The sequence below is a fragment of the Pinus tabuliformis genome, chromosome J, assembly GCF_031772625.1.
Source record: "Pinus tabuliformis cultivar Carrire ecotype Pingquan chromosome J, CPIR1, whole genome shotgun sequence".
Classification (NCBI taxonomy): domain Eukaryota; kingdom Viridiplantae; phylum Streptophyta; class Pinopsida; order Pinales; family Pinaceae; genus Pinus; species Pinus tabuliformis.
The window spans coordinates 1,048,256,297-1,048,273,147 of record NC_142295.1 but is presented as its reverse complement, the minus strand read 5'-3'; the positions used below and the strand labels follow the sequence as shown (position 1 = coordinate 1,048,273,147).

At 35.7% G+C, this 16,851-nt stretch overlaps 1 non-coding gene across 1 annotated transcript; it reads right to left on the bottom strand.

Annotated features, from left to right (window-relative positions):
• Positions 1–16,563: 16,563 nt before the first annotated feature.
• Positions 16,564–16,637, bottom strand: TRNAQ-CUG (transfer RNA glutamine (anticodon CUG)). The gene has a single exon. It is a non-coding gene; the product is annotated as a tRNA-Gln (tRNA).
• Positions 16,638–16,851: the final 214 nt, after the last annotated feature.

The following is a 16,851-nucleotide window of genomic DNA, read 5'->3' as shown; positions in this document are numbered from 1 at the left end:
CCATTTGTATAGAAATATGATAATAGGATCGAACAGGTTCACTAATCGGAGTTGTTTGAGTAAAGAATGTACCGGCGTAGAACGATTAAATTTTTGTTCCCATTAAGGGGAGGATTTTTTCGAACGTGTTTACTTTGTATATAGTTCATTTCATATATTAATCCATTTATATTGGTTATAAGCCTTATAGATTATATGGATTAATATCACATCTATAGATGTGATATATAATGACTTATAGGCTCTTACGCAGTCTATTCTCTCTCCGTGATAAGAATTCATATGCCCAATAAAATGGAATCTTTATTTTGAATATTATGAAGAATAAATCTTTTTATGATGAAATATTTGCATAAGGGATACCCTATTCGTTGATATTATCACTTTGATATCATCAATAAATATTTTTGTTCTTAGTTGTTCGGAAGAAATCGTTCCATAATTTTACCATTGGTGAACACTCAATAGATGAAACTGTCGTATTATCAACTATTTCCCAACCTTAGTAAGAGGAGATTACCATGGATCCCTTAATTTCTGCTGCTTCCGTTATTGCTGCTGGATTATCTGTAGGGCTTGCTTCCATTGGACCTGGCGTTGGCCAGGGCACTGCTGCGGGCCAAGCTGTAGAAGGTATTGCGAGACAACCAGAAGTAGAAGGTAAAATACAAGGTACCTTACGCTAAGTTTAGCTTTTATGGAAGCTTTAACGATTTATGGACTAGTTGTGGCCCTAGCGCTTCTATTTGCGAATCCCTTTGTTTAATCCTGAAAAAAAAAAGATCCCTACACCTCGTCATTACATTAGTATTTCTCCAATAATTTACTTGTTAAACTGCAGGAGAGGCTGATCTGAAGACCCTGGATAATCAAATTGGAAGAGATACAAAGTTATCAATTTCTATGCAATCCATGGACCAAATCCAATTTGATTAGATTGTTAATTCAAATCCTTTCACGTCGGGAGTGCCTTATAAAGCTTTTTGATCCTAGAATTCTCAGTACGTTGCTTTTACGCGATCTAAGGAAAAGCAATCCATATTTTTTGGTCAAAGGTATAGTAGTACTTACATTATCGATCTTCATATATCGCTTCAATCATCAAAGTAGTATGATTGATAGAAAAAATTTCTATTTGATTAAACTCTTTCCTATCCATAACTTTATGGAACTTGGAAATGAAACACCGGAAGAATATTTAAAGCCTTTCACTCAAAATTGGTTGAGATTTCCGCATCTTTTACTATCTTTCCAATTGAAAAGATATTACAATCAGGATTTTGATCCCATTAGTTTAAATTCAGGATATGGCAAGAACACGAACAAGAAGGATGAGATTATCTCAAAGAATCAAGGACCGAGCGAAACTCATTCAGAAAATGATGAGAAAGATATCAATATGAAGACCGATTCAACTCTTAATTCAACCGAAAATGAGTATTGGAAACCTGAAAAATATCTTTGTGAAGATCCATTCACAAGGAATAAAACGGAGATTGAGCAACGAAGAAAAAGATCAATTCTCTAGGATCTTTGTTTTATTGAAAGAGAACAAACAAAAATAGAATCGGATTTGTCCTCAAAGTGTTTATCAAAAGATTATCCAATCTCTTGGGCGAAAGAATTATTTACAGAAGATCAAAGATATACAGAAGATAATTCCTTTCCTTTGGAGAGGAAAAGATTCATTGAAAATTTTACAAAATCAATTCGTTATTCTTTTTTTTACATATTGCCAATAGATGAACCGTGTATGGGTGGTCCTAGTGCTACTAAAAAGCCCATTGAAGATTTCAACTTATCCAAAAGGTTATTTAAAATAAAATAAAAAATGTTTTTTCCCAAGATTTAAGGGATTCAAAATCCTATTCATTAATGAATAGGATAGTTGATCTATGGAAGATCAAAACATATTTTGAAATTGAAAATCCTTCCTTGAATTGTGCTATGCGGAGTTTTACTCTGCCTTGGAATCTATTTTCTACATTCTGTGATCAAAGCAAAGGAAAATACATATTGCACAAAAATTGTCTGGAAATCACAGATCAATTCACTCTATCAATAACCAAGCCTAGTCAGGTTCATGATAAAATTTCATTTTTTATTTATTATAAAATGAATCCATTATATGAAATCAACAAGAATGGATCGTTGAGATCGAATCGGATCTTCAATCACAGAGAAAAATGGAAGAATCAATCTTTATGGGTCCTACTCAATATTATTGATAAAGCGGATGATTATTTAGATCAAATAATCGACAAACAATTGAGCCAAATCGATTCCAAAAATTGCTTGGAGATAGGAACTCCCTTTAACAATTATAGAACTGAAGCTTTGGGTTGGTATGAATCAATTAAGTATAACATTGAAAACAGGTATTCGAAAAATTTATTAAATAGATTCTATTTTATAAATAGGCTCAGTCGCAATTTAAAGGATCAAATTAGAACAAATTTTATAGAAAATGAAAATTTAAATAATGTAATGAAAGATGCAATTGACCGGCATTCATCAAGTTGGAAAAAAATTAAGAGAGAATGGTTCAACCATTCTATTATTCGAATTGATAAACATATCAATCGGAATTTGAATGTGTACAAATGGTCCAATCAAACTGAATACTTTATGAAATATTTGAAACAGGTTTTTTCTAAAAAAAACTATTTTAAAATAGTGTTCGATCCAATTGAATTATGTACTAATACTAATCGAGATTTAATTGGTTGGTTTGTGTTTTTATCCCTTTCTGAAAGTACTGTAAAGATCTTAAACTCTAAGTTCGATATCATTTCGAACTTAAATTCTAAGTTCGATATTTTAATTTCGTTTTTTGATTTTGCATTTCATGGGCTCCAAAGTATGAATTATAGACTATTAAATCAGTTGTTAGATCCAATTGGTACTCTAATCGTTCGTTTAACATATGAGATTTTAGATCGGATAATGTTGGAGCTGTATTAATGGGCGATGGCTTGATGATACAAGAAGGTAGTTCCGTGAGAGCAACAAGAAAAATTGCTCAGATACCAGTAAGTGATGCGCATTTGGGTCGTGTTGTAAATGCTCTAGCCCAACCCATTGATGGTAAGGGTAAAATTTCAGCTTCCGAATTTTGACTAATTGAATCTCTCGCTCCAGGTATTATATCAAGACGTTCCGTATATGGACCCCTTCAAAAGGGCTTATTGCTATTGATTCTATGATTCCTATAGGGCGTGGTCAGCGAGAATTAATTATTGGGGACAGACAGACCGGCAAGACAGCAGTAGCTACAGATACTATTCTTAATCAAAAGAGTCAAAATGTAATCTATGTCTATGTAGCAATTGGTCAAAGAGCTTCTTCCATGGCTCAGGTAGTTAATACATTCCGAGAACGTGGCGCAATGGCATATACCATTGTGGTAGCGGAAACTGCGGATTCTCCCGCTACATTACAATATCTCGCCCCTTATACAGGAGCAACTTTGGCTGAATACTTCATGTATAAAAAACAACACACATCAATCATTTATGATGATCTCTCCAAAAAGGCACAAGCTTATCGACAAATGTCTCTTCTATTAAGAAGACCACCTGGCCGAGAAGCTTATCCAGGAGATGTTTCCTATTTGCATTCCCGTCTCTTGGAAAGAGCAGCTAAATTAAGTTCCCAGTTAGGTGAGGGGAGTGTTACTGCTCTACCAATAGTTGAGACTCAAGCTGGAGATGTTTCAGCTTATATTCCCACTAATGCAATTTCCATTACTGATGGACAAATATTTTCATCGGCCGATCTATTCAATGCCGGGATCCGACCTGCTATTAATGTGGGTATTTCCATCTCTAGAGTAGGATCTGCGGCTCAGATAAAAGCTATGAAAAAGGTAGCTGGAAAGTTGAAATTAGAGTTAGCTCAATTTGTAGAGTTGGAAGCTTTTGCACAATTTGCTTCCGATCTTGATAAAGCTACTCAAGATCAATTGGCAAGGGGTCAACGATTACGTGAGTTTCTCAAACAATCTCAGTCGGCTCCTTTGACTGTAGAAGAACAAATAGCTACTATTTATACCGGAACAAATGGATACCTGGATATATTCGAAATAGCACAGGTGAGAAAATTTCTCCTTGGGTTATGCTTTTATTTGATAAAAAATAAACCTCAGTTCGGAGAAATTATACGTTCTACTGGTACATTTACAGAAGAAGCAAAAGCCCTTCTGGAAGAGGCTCTTAAGGAACATACTGAACTTTTTTTACTTCAAGAAAAAAGACGAATATTTGATCATTTGGTCCCATCACTTATTTGACCTTATAATTATTCTTTGTAATATGGATAAACATTTCATTGATTAAGTAAGGTACTCGTTCTATGATAATTCCTAACCTACTCCCTATCCTACCCTCTATTTTGGTGCCTTTAGTCGGCTTATTACTTCCGGCAATTACAATGGTTCTTTCTCATCTGTATATTCAGAATGACGAGATTTTATGAATCTAATCAAATCAGATTTAATAAATGGGTTTAGATCTTTCAATTGCAGAACAGATAGGATATCTATATCTATTTTAGATGATATAAGATAGAACTCTTATAGACACAAAATAGGTATAAATATCCAAATTATATATATATGAATATGGATATTTATATCTATTTTAGATGATATAAGATAGAACTCTTATAGACACAAAATAGGTATAAATATCTAAATTATATATATATGAATATGGATATTTATTCATATTCATATTCATATACATATACAGATAGGATCTACACATATGTCAATAAATAGGTATGGGTCAATATGTTAATGTGGTCGGTTTTATTTTTTCATACGGTATAGATATCTATTCCAGGAGATATTTATACTCCACTAATCCAATGTTGTTTCTAAAATTGAGAAATTAGGGAAGGACCCATTTGAAATGGATGGTAAGAATGGACTGGATCACTAGCACTGAAAACCGTCTTTACACTGGATGGTTCGGCGTCTTGATGATCCCTACCCTATTGACCGCAACCTCTTTATTCATTATTGCTTTCATCGCAGCTCCTCCAGTAGATATTGATGGTATTCGTGAACCTGTTTCCGGTTCTCTTCTTTATGGAAACAATATTATCTCTGGTGCCATTATTCCTACCTCTGCAGCTATTGGTTTGCACTTCTATCCCATATGGGAAGCAGCTTCCGTCGATGAATGGCTATACAACGGGGGTCCTTACGAGCTAATCATTCTACACTTCCTACTTGGTGCAACTTGCTATATGGGTCGTGAGTGGGAGCTTAGCTTCTGTCTAGGTATGCGTCCTTGGATTGCTGTTGAATACTCAGCTCCTGTTGCAGCTGCTACTGCCGTTTTCTTGATCTACCCTATTGGTCAAGGAAGCTTCTCTGACGGTATGCCTCTAGGAATCTCTGGTACTTCAATTTCATGATTGTATTCCAGGCTTAGCACAATATCCTTATGCATCCATTCCACATGTTGGGTGTAGCTGGCGTATTAGTCTGGGACCTGGCACATATGAGATTACTAAATGCTCGGGGGTATAAATATGGGATTCTTATCCCTTTTTTCGTTCTTGGGTATTCTATTCTTCAATATTTTAAAGTTATTTCTTTCACCTTTATCAATATAAAGAGATACTTTGAACTCATCAAGTATTTAAAGCATCCATCATACGTGATAGAGTTGCAAAAAATGATTAATCCTCCCATGCCTAATAGCTTTCTCTATTATACAATAGATAGATCCAGTTCTCTTCCACAGATTATTAATAGTTTTTTTTCTATGAAGAGGAAGACGAAGAATAGAAATATAAAATTGCTTATAACTATAATAAGAGAGTTGAACGGATTGTGCTCTAGTATGGATATCTCCGAAAAAGAGATGAACTTACTAGTTCAGTTTCTAATGACGGAAAAAACCCTTTTTAAATTTGAATCAATTTTTACTTACAGTCATAATTTATAAGTTCATAATTGGATTACTTAATGTCAAATCAGTACTTCAACTCGAATCTGGCATCTATCATATGAATAAAATGATTGGAACGATTCAAGTTCTGATCGCCAGTTTTGTTTGATGTTATATAACATCTCTCTCCATTTTTGAGGTGTAAATAGATCGTTCGATAACTACAGTATTGGACCAAATGAGATTCATTCGTTAGAATATCTTCCATTGAGAACACCATCAGATTTTAGAGTAGCACGATCTAATTCAAAAATTTCACCTAATTGAGCACGTCTAGCATATTTTTTAACTATAGCAGGATCACCAAAACTGACCCTGTCAAGTCCACCACCATAGAACTCAACAGTTACACCTACTTGTTCAACACTATACTTTGATTCTGCCCTCCTAAAAGGAACATCAGCTTTCACAATTCCTTCTTTGTCCACCAAAACTACTGGAAATGTTTCGAAAAAGGTAGGCATACGACGTACAAAAAGCTCATTTCCCTCCTTATCTTTGAAGATAGGGTGTCCTAACCAACCAACAGCTATTCCATCTCCATTGTCCATTGCACCTGATCTGAATAACCCCCCCTTAGCTGGATTATTACCAATGTAATCATAAAAAGCAAGTTTCTCAGGAATTTTGGACCAAGCTTCTGATAGGCTTAAATTTTCGGCCAGACCGGCACGAACCCGTCGATCTATTTCTTGTTGGAAGTATCCCTGATCCCACTGGTAACGAGTGGGACCGAATAATTCGACCAGAGTAGTTGCGGAGCCATACCACATGGTCCCAGCAACAATGAAAGTTGCAAAAAACACAGCAGCAATACTGCTGGATAGGACCGTTTCAATATTCCCCATGCGTAATCCTACGTATAAACGTTGGGGAGGACGAACACTGAGATGGAATAGACTTGCTACGAATACTCATATTATAGAATGAATATGTTGATGATCTTTATCCAGCATCCATGGCTGAATGGCTAAAGCGCCCAACTCATAATTGGCGAACTCGCGGGCTCAATTCCTGCTGGATGCAGGGGAACTGCACATATCCATTATTGATGGAATGGGAAGAAGTATGAAGAATAAAACCAAACAATTGAAGCATACCAAGCCTTTCAATAAAATGAATGAAAGGCTTGGTATGCTTCAATTAAGCAATACATGATAACAATCCATCAGAGTATTATCCACCTATTGAAATAGATTCAACAGCGGCTAGATCCAGAGGAAAGTTGTGAGCATTACGTTCGTGCATAACTTCCATACCTAGGTTAGCACGATTAATGATATCAGCCCAAGTGTTAATTACACGGCGTTGACTGTCAACTACAGATTGGTTGAAATTGAATCCATTTAGGTTGAAAGCTATAGTGCTTATGCCTAGAGCGGTAAACCAGATACCTGCTACGGGCCAAGCAGCTAAGAAGAAATGTAAAGAACGGGAGTTGTTGAAACTAGCATATTGGAATATCAATCGGCTGAAATACCCGTGAGCAGCCACAATATTGTAGGTTTCTTCCTCCTGACCAAATTTGTAACCTGCATTTGCGGACTGATTCTCAGTAGTTTCCCTGATCAAACTGGAAGTTACCAAAGAACCATGCATAGCACTGAATAGAGAGCCGTCGAATACGCTAGCTACACCCAACATGTGGAATGGATGCATAAGGATATTGTGCTCAGCCTGGAATACAATCATGAAATTGAAAGTACCAGAGATTCCTAGAGGCATACCGTCAGAGAAGCTTCCTTGACCAATAGGGTAGATCAAGAAAACGGCAGTAGCAGCTGCAACAGGAGCTGAGTATGCAACAACAATCCAAGGATGCATACCTAGACGGAAGCTAAGCTCCCACTCACGACCCATATAGCAAGCTACACCAAGTAGGAAGTGTAGAACGATTAGCTCGTAAGGACCCCCGTTGTATATCCATTCATCGACGGAAGCTGCCTCCCAAATGGGATAGAAGTGCAAACCGATAGTTGCAGAGGTAGGAATAATGGCAGCGGAGATAATATTGTTTCCATAAAGAAGAGAACCAGAAACAGGTTCACGAATACCATCAATATCTACTGGAGGAGCTGCGATGAAAGCAATAATTCTATCTCCAACTTGATGAATGCCGGTCAATTGTATCTTTCGTTACATTATTTAAATTTTCATTTTCTATAAAATTTGTTCTAATTTGATCCTTTAAATTGCGACTGAGCCTATTTATAAAATAGAATCTATTTAATAAATTTTTTGAATACCTATTGTCAATGTTATACTTAATTGATTCATACCAACCCAAAGCTTCAGTTCTATAATTGTTAAAGGGAGTTCCTATCTCCAAGCAATTTTTGGAATCGATTTGGCTCAACTGTTTGTCGATTATTTGATCTAAATAATCATCCGCTTTATCAATAATATTGAGTAGGACCCATAAAGATTGATTCTTCCATTTTTCTCTGTGATTGAAGATCCGACCCGATCTCACCGATCCATTCTTGTTGAGTTCATATAATGGATTCATTTTATAATAAATAAAAAATGAAATTTTATCATGAACCTGACTAGGCTTAGTTATTGATAGAGTGAATTGATCTGTGATTTCCAAATAATTTTTGTGCAATATGTATTTTCCTTTGCTTTGATCACAGAATGCAGAAAATAGATTCCAAGGCAGAGTAAAACTCCGCATAGCACAATTCAAGGAAGGATTTTCAATTTCAAAATATGTTTTGATCTTCCATAGATCAACTATCCTATTCATTAATGAATAGGATTTTGAATCCCTTAAATCTTGGGAAAAAACATTTTTTTTTATTTTAAATAACCTTTTGGATAAGTTGAAATCTTCAATGGACTTTTTAGTAGCACTAGGACCACCCATACACGGTTCATCTATTGGCAATATGTAAAAAAAAGAATAACGAATTGATTTTGTAAAATTTTCAGTGAATCTTTTCCTCTCCAAAGGAAAGGAATTCTCTTCTGTATATCTTTGATCTTCTGTAAATAATTCTTTTGCCCAAGAGATTGGATAATCTTTTGATAAACACTTTGAGGACAAATCTGATTCTATTTTTGTTTGTTCTCTTTCAATAAAAGAAAGATCCCAAAGAATTGATCTTTTTCTTCGTTGCTCAATCTCCGTTTTATTCCTTGTGAATGGATCTTCACAAAGATATTTTTCAGGTTTCCAATACTCATTTTCGGTTGAATTAAGAGTTGAATCGATCTTCAAATTGATATCTTTCTCATCATTTTCCGAATGAGTTTCGCTCAGTCCTTGATTCTTCGAGATAATCTCATCCTTCTTGTTCGTGTTCTTGCCATATCCTGAATTTAAACTAATGGGATCAAAATCCTGATTGTAATATCTTTTCAATTGGAAAGATAGTAAAAGATGCGGAAATCTCAACCAATTTTGAGTGAAAGGCTTTAAATATTCTTCCGGTGTTTCATTTCCAAGTTCCATAAAGTTATGGATAGGAAAGAGTTTAATCAAATAGAAATTTTTTCTATCAATCATACTACTTTGATGATTGAAGCGATATATGAGGATCGATAATGTAAGTACCACTATACCTTTGACCAAAAAATATGGATTGCTTTTTCGTAGATCGCGTAAAAGCAACGTATTGAGAATTCTAGGATCAAAAAGCTTTATAAGGTGCTCCCGACGTGAAAGGATTTGAATTAACAATCTAATCAAATTGGATTTGGTCCATGGATTGCATAGAAATTGATAACTTTGTATCTCTTCCAATTTTATTATCCAGGGTCTTCTTCTTTTTTTCATTTATTTGAAACCCCCCCCCCTACCTCTCCCTTTTGTTTTATCCCAATAAATAGAATATTTATAGCATATATTGATTTCATATAATTGTAAATCTCGTGTCAACCAACCGATACCATTATGTCCCATGGATATAATTTATTTCACTTAAATAGGAAGGAAAATGACAATGAATCGGATCCAGTCTGATTTTTTTATCTTCTTTTATGGACGAACGACGGGAATTGAACCCGCGCGTGGTGGATTCACAATCCACTGCCTTGGTCCACTTGGCTACATCCGCCCCGAAAAACCAATTTATCTATCTACAGTCATTTCTTCCAAGAATAAAAAATGATCTAACGTTTGTTCTTATGTGGGTCATCGGTGACCTCTGATAGGGGATCAAAGCAAGATCGATGACTAACTCTCAACTCGCGAACAAGTTGTATGGCTTATTATCAAATATGTGATAAATATGAAGTATTTTGTATTTCTCCCGGAGAAATATCCCGATCCCATCTTCCCTCCGTTCTTTTGAACGTGAAAGAAGAATCTTTCTTCTTTCGTATCGATCCTTTGTCTATTCACTCATGGGTGATAATTATTGTTTTTCCCTATTAGATTTTAGTTTTCAACTAACACAGTTTTGCAGATTGGTTCGGTAGATCCCACGTTATTCGAGTTGTAATGAACGGGCCATAACCATTAAAATGGTTCGGTGTAAATGGAATAGATCGAGATCTATCTCGATATTTATTGTATGTTTTATCTTGATACTAAGATCTTGTCCATCTGAACAACTCTGGGCAAGGTATTTGATCGGAGAGTCGTTGTTTAAAATGATCAAGGTTGTGGCTGTGTTGACAAGTTTGACCCTATTCGCTTATCATATATTCAGATTCGATGAATCTAGACCATTTGAACTTGTATCCTTCCTTCTCATATTAGAAGGTATAGGGTTTTCCAATCTGGAAAATTTTGTTATCTTACATGCACGGTTAGGATACAATCAAGTTCTTTGTTATATTATTATGCAGGTTATGGGACAAAGATACAAATTTAAAGGCTCATCTACCGACGGAGATAGTGAACATTTGATGAATCAAATATAAATTTGATTGTTGTCTTTCAGTTAATTCGTTTGAAAGTTTAGATCAAGCGAACAGAATTGGTAGGCGTCAATCGATCCGTGGAACGTATCAAATCTTTCACATATAAGTTCGTTATGAGATGAGCCCACTCATCTCACAATGATATAAAATCATTTCGGACAGATCTATTGCCGAGTAGAGATCTATTTGTAACGGGGCAAAAAGCAGCTTCTTTTGGGTCGCTGTCCACATAATTTCTGGACAAGGGGTAATAGTTTCTTTCTTTCGTCCCAACCCAACAGACTTCTTTATTCTATTGTTTGTTCCAGAACGCATTCCATGAAATATGTGTATTCTATAAAATAGTGGGGTAGATTAAAGCAAACGTTGGTCCAGATGTAGATCTAATATGCATAGCTGGTAGATTGCATTTTTGTGATATGTTACTGGAACGGAACTAGAGGCAAGGAAGAGTGTTTGTCCCAATATGAAAATCTTGGGTCTCAAAAACCATGTGATGATCTTAGGTGAAGAAAGAGAACGAACCAAAGGTTCGCCTTTTGCTAGGATGGATCAACTCCAGAGAATTTCTCTGCCCAGGTATTCGGAATATCTGTCGTACTTGCCACTTCTATGGTTCAAAAATAGGCTTGATTTACCGCACATAACTTATTGTAGAGAATCCTAGTTGATCAAGATCTTCGCCCCGATATTTAGCAAACGGATAGATACATCCGGGATTTTCGATTGAACGGAAATTTTGTTCAACCCCAATGGAATGCGTTGCGTTTGGATGGAGCTAAAAGTCACATGTCCGATCGATACTTTGACTGCTCTATGGATTGCTTGGAACATATGATATTCGAGAGAACTCTCGAATTTTTCGAAGAACTAGTGATAAAAAAAAAAAAAAATAGTTTATAGGTTTGATCATCTGGTATCGGATCAATCTCGATCGATCCAAAATACTAATATGCCTACTCTGGTCCAACGTTCCCATCCATCGATCTCGATAAGGACATGAGATTGATATGATCTAAAAGACTTTTCAAAGCCAAGTCATAGGGACGGACTATGAGGGGATATATATAAATAGTATCACTTAGTGGAATGTATAGGGCTATACGGGCTTGAACCGTAGACCTTCTCGGTAGAACAGATCAAAGTTCTTATTATCAAAATAATTTGAATTGTTCCAAGAACCCAACATGCATTTTCTCGCATTGGGCTCTTTCATTAACTGATGGAAAGATCAGTTAGTCTGCCATTCTCCTCTTTTCGGTAAGATACTAATATGGCTCTGTGTGCTCCAAATTCTTACCCTTCGGAAGCAATCCCAAAGTTATTCAAAAGGTTTTTTTGACGTAGGTCTGCCTTGCTCGGGCATAGATTGACTCAAATAGAGTCTCTTCTATCGCTCCAAAAGTAAAATATGACACTTCATACACCTAAAAGTTCATAGAGCGAAAAGAATCTATTTTGAGGTCCCCGTATTATACTCGTTATGCCTGACATTGAACAGAGCTGGGATTGACCATATCAATTAGATCCGTAATTCGAATCAGATCGAACTTAATCTTTGTCATGCTATTGTTCCCCAGAGAAACAAATTTATAAAGTAAGACTATTTCACATAGAATCTATTTCGTGGATCGGACGAATCAATAAACTCTCCCGAAAACCATTGGCGCACGTGTAAACGAGGTGCTCTACCTTGCTGAGCTATAGCCCTTCCTTGCCAGTCTTGGTGATACACTACTATACTAACCAGATGGATCACTTTATGTCAAGGTAGATATTTCATGATCCAATAAAAGGGTTGCATAGCTGAACAATATCATACTTACATGCATCATTGACCAATGAGATTGTAGTGCGGGTACTAACATTCCGGATCGTTGCATTTCCTCCGGAAGACCTAAAGTAGCAAAACCATGAGTTAACATAGCACTTGGCGCGGTTATTGCACCTAACCACCGATCATCTCGACTCCGTACTTCTAGAAGTATATGGAACACGGATGAACTCCAGGAAAGGAACATGAATGATTCATACAAATTACTCAATGGTAAATGTCCATAATAAAGCCAATGATTAATTAATACTCCCATTGTACAAAGAAAATTAACTATCATGCCCTTTCCTCCCGAACTACTTAGTCCTTCAATTCGATAAACTAAGGGTCCCCAATAAATGAGAGTGACAACCAAAATGAGAGAAAAACAGATGTGAGCCAATATATGTTCTAAAGTTATGAATATCATAATAAACTCATTTATTCGTTTTATTCCCGAATGAGATCTATGATGGAAAGATAGGATTGATCCATCACAATGAAAATAGATTGAACATATATTGTTACATAGGAAGAAGTGATTGATGAGATCTTCCTGGAAAAATACCGCCACTCAGATTTGAACCGAGATGCTCTCGCACTGCTTCCTAAGAGCAGCGTGTCTACCAATTTCACCATGGCGGCTTCGTAGGGACCATACTAGCTTATTTACACCAGATCGTCAATGTTATGGAACGTGTCTAGCAGAGGGAGTGATCTGTGAATATAATATAAGTCCAAATAAGATCTAAGTTCGGGCATTAACATTTGAATCAATTTTATGTTGGTTGATAGTTATAACGGAGCATGGCGCAGCTTGGTAGCGCACCATCTTGGGGTGATGGAGGTCGTGGGTTCATATCCCGCTGTTCCGAAAGAGAATTGGAAATAGTCACATGCGTTATCGTACAAAGAATATATGTAAATTTTCACTTATTTCGCTTACGATGGGAAGAATCGGAACAGCTAGATTCCAAACAATAAATGGTTATACCATCACTTTATAATTTTTTTGATTGGATGGTTTAATTATATACATATCTAGAACGACGAAACTATTTTTCTGATCCATGATCTCCCATATGATTATTATTTAGACTTTCCAATTTTAGGGGAGACATCCAAATATATTTATAGCTCCCAATAATATTACATACAGGCTAATATTACCATATATAAGCTGTTAATGAATGAATTGATCCTATTTTGAGCTACTAAGATGTAGAAGGGGGTTTCATCAATAGGATCAAATTGCACTAGATTAGTCAGCTCTTTTTATGTATCTCTGTCACAATGGTTTGGGAATTACACATTATAAATGGTAGAGATACGAAGAAAGATGATTACTTTTAGTTCTCCTAAAGGATTGAGCACTTCTTTTTATCCAACCATAAAGGAGGGAAAAAATGGGACCCAATAGGGGGATGAATCATTGGGAGGAGTAGAAACAGAAGAAGAATGAATCAAGATATCTGAAACTATAGTAATGTTCACCCTGATGCGATTCTTAGAATACCCAAAAGTGGTATTCTACAGAGAAATTCCATTTTTGGATATTCTAACGTAGAACATGGAATACCTGATGGGTCGAATATGACAACACCGTTTTCCCTAGATTTATCGAGGGAAGGGGACAACTTGCAGATTCAAATTAGATATTCTATTTCGTATGAAGATGGTGAACGAATTCAATTAATGAGTGATATGAGTATTCCATTGGTTCGAACTTGTATAGGATTTGATTGGGAACAAATAGATTCTATAGAATCTGAGGCTTATGTTTCTCTTATTTCGGTAAGAACAAATAAGATCGTTAACAATATGGTTCAAATTAGCTTGATGAAATACCCCCCTTTTTTCATGGGGAGAAGGGACAATAAAACAAGTCCAAATTTGATGTTCCATAACAATTTGGACCACACTAATCTTTTATCTTCCAATGGGGCGAGTCAATTAATTAGTAAGCATCAAGGAACTATCTGTTCATTATCTAATGGGGAAGAAGATAGTGGATCTTTTATGGTTCTATCACCATCCGACTATTTTCGAATCGTTCTATTCAATGATTCTAAATGTTATGATACGGGAAATCAATCAAATAGAAAGGATCCTATGAGAAAAATCATTGAATTTTCAGGTCTTTTGGGTAATTTACATAGTATAACCAACCGTTTTCCATCCTCCCATTTTCTAACTTATAAAAAAGTATTATCAAAGAAACATTCCATTTTCCACAATTCTTTCAATACTTTCCAAGTACCTAAATATTATTTCATGGACGAAAATATGAGAATTTATCATTTCGATCCATGCAGGAACATCATTTCCAATCTATTGGGTCCAAATTGGTGCTCTTCCTCATCCGAATCTGAATTCTGCGAAAAAACATTTCTAGTAGTTAGTCTTGGACAATTGATTCCTGAAAGTGTATGGATATCTGAGGATGAAGCACTCCCCAAATCTGGTCAAATTATAGCAGTTGATGAGGAATCTTTAGTCATTAGATTAGCTAAACCTTGTTTGGCTACTCGAAAAGCGACTGTCCATAGTCATTATGGAGAAATTCTTGACAAAGGAGATACATTGATAACATTGATATATGAAAGGTTCAAATCTAGTGATATAATTCAAGGTCTTCCTAAAGTTGAACAATTGTCAGAAGCCCGTTTGAATAATTCAATATCGATGAATCTGAAAGAAAGTTTTGAAAATTGGACCGGAGATATGACAAGATTTCTTGGAAGTCTTTGGGGGTTATTCATAAGCGCTAGGATAACTATGGAACAAAGTCAGATTCATTTGGTCAATCGGATTCAAAAAGTTTACCGATCCCAGGGGGTACGAATTGGTGATAAGCATATAGAGGTTATTGTATGCCAAATGACATCGAAAGTCTTAATTTTAGAAGATGGAACGGCTAATGTTTTTTCACCGAGGGAACTCATTGTATTATCACGAGCACAGAGAATGGATCGTGCTCTGGAAGAGGCAATCTACTATCAAACCATGTTATTAGGAATAACAAGGGCATCTCTGAATAGACGTGCTCCTCCGGAAGCACACACCATAATTAATGGAAGAGATTCCGCGGTAGCGCACTCGATCAGACGGATTATTTTCTCACATACTACAGAGCCCATACTACCTCCCATGAACTGAAAATCCATAACTCCGAGTGCGATAGTAAGACCATTTAATTGACCTATGCCTGTTTGAATAGCATCAGTTAAACCTGTCTCTATTTGATAGAAAGTGATATGATCCTTATAAGATTCATCCTCAGAATTAAGATTATCAGAATGAGAAGGTTCATTCTCAGAATAAAATTGAAGAACATCTAGAGTGTACATGTCTTCATCCATAGGACGCCAAGTGTCACGATCAACTGGAAGTTCTATTCTATCTGAACTATTCATTTGCAGATAATATCCACATTCTTTACAAACACTTTGATTCTCTCTCAAGAATCTGAGATATAGCAAGTTCTCGCAATTATCGCATTGAGCCCATAACTTCTTAATTTTAGCGTAATCAATACTTTTATTCTTGTTTTTCTCCATCTCATTGGCATCCTTACTATCCCTTTCGACCGAATTTTTTAGTAATGCAGTTATTTTACGCTTGTCTTCGAAACACTCCTTTATAGACATAGAGTTTTCCTTCCATATAAAGGTGAAAATTGTTACTTTTCCTATCTTATTTTGTATGAAGAGAAGTCGTATAAGTATAAATACAATGATGAAAATTATTAATCAATAGTGGAATGAATCATTGAGAAATCATTTCCATTCATTATTGATTAGGAATCTGAAGTATCGATCCAGGATTATGATAGAATACTTTATTCTATTATAAAGAAAGATTCTCTCCTATACCGCGATGGAAAGGAATTTTCATTTAAAATACAACATCTTTTGGGCTAGAAGGGATTTGAACCCTTGACTTCACGGTCCAGAACCATGAGCTCTGATCCACTGAGCTACCAACCCTATCGAATGATCTAGAAGATCATTGTAAAGGATGAATAGGATTCGTTATCGAATGCTTGACCCAAAAAACATTTCATAAATAACTCTGTTTGAGATATTTAACCTTGGAAATATCTATATATCAATATCTACATAGATATTGATATATAGATATTAATATATGGAATTTCCATATATTGATATCTGAAATCCCATATCTCCGCTCACGATTTGG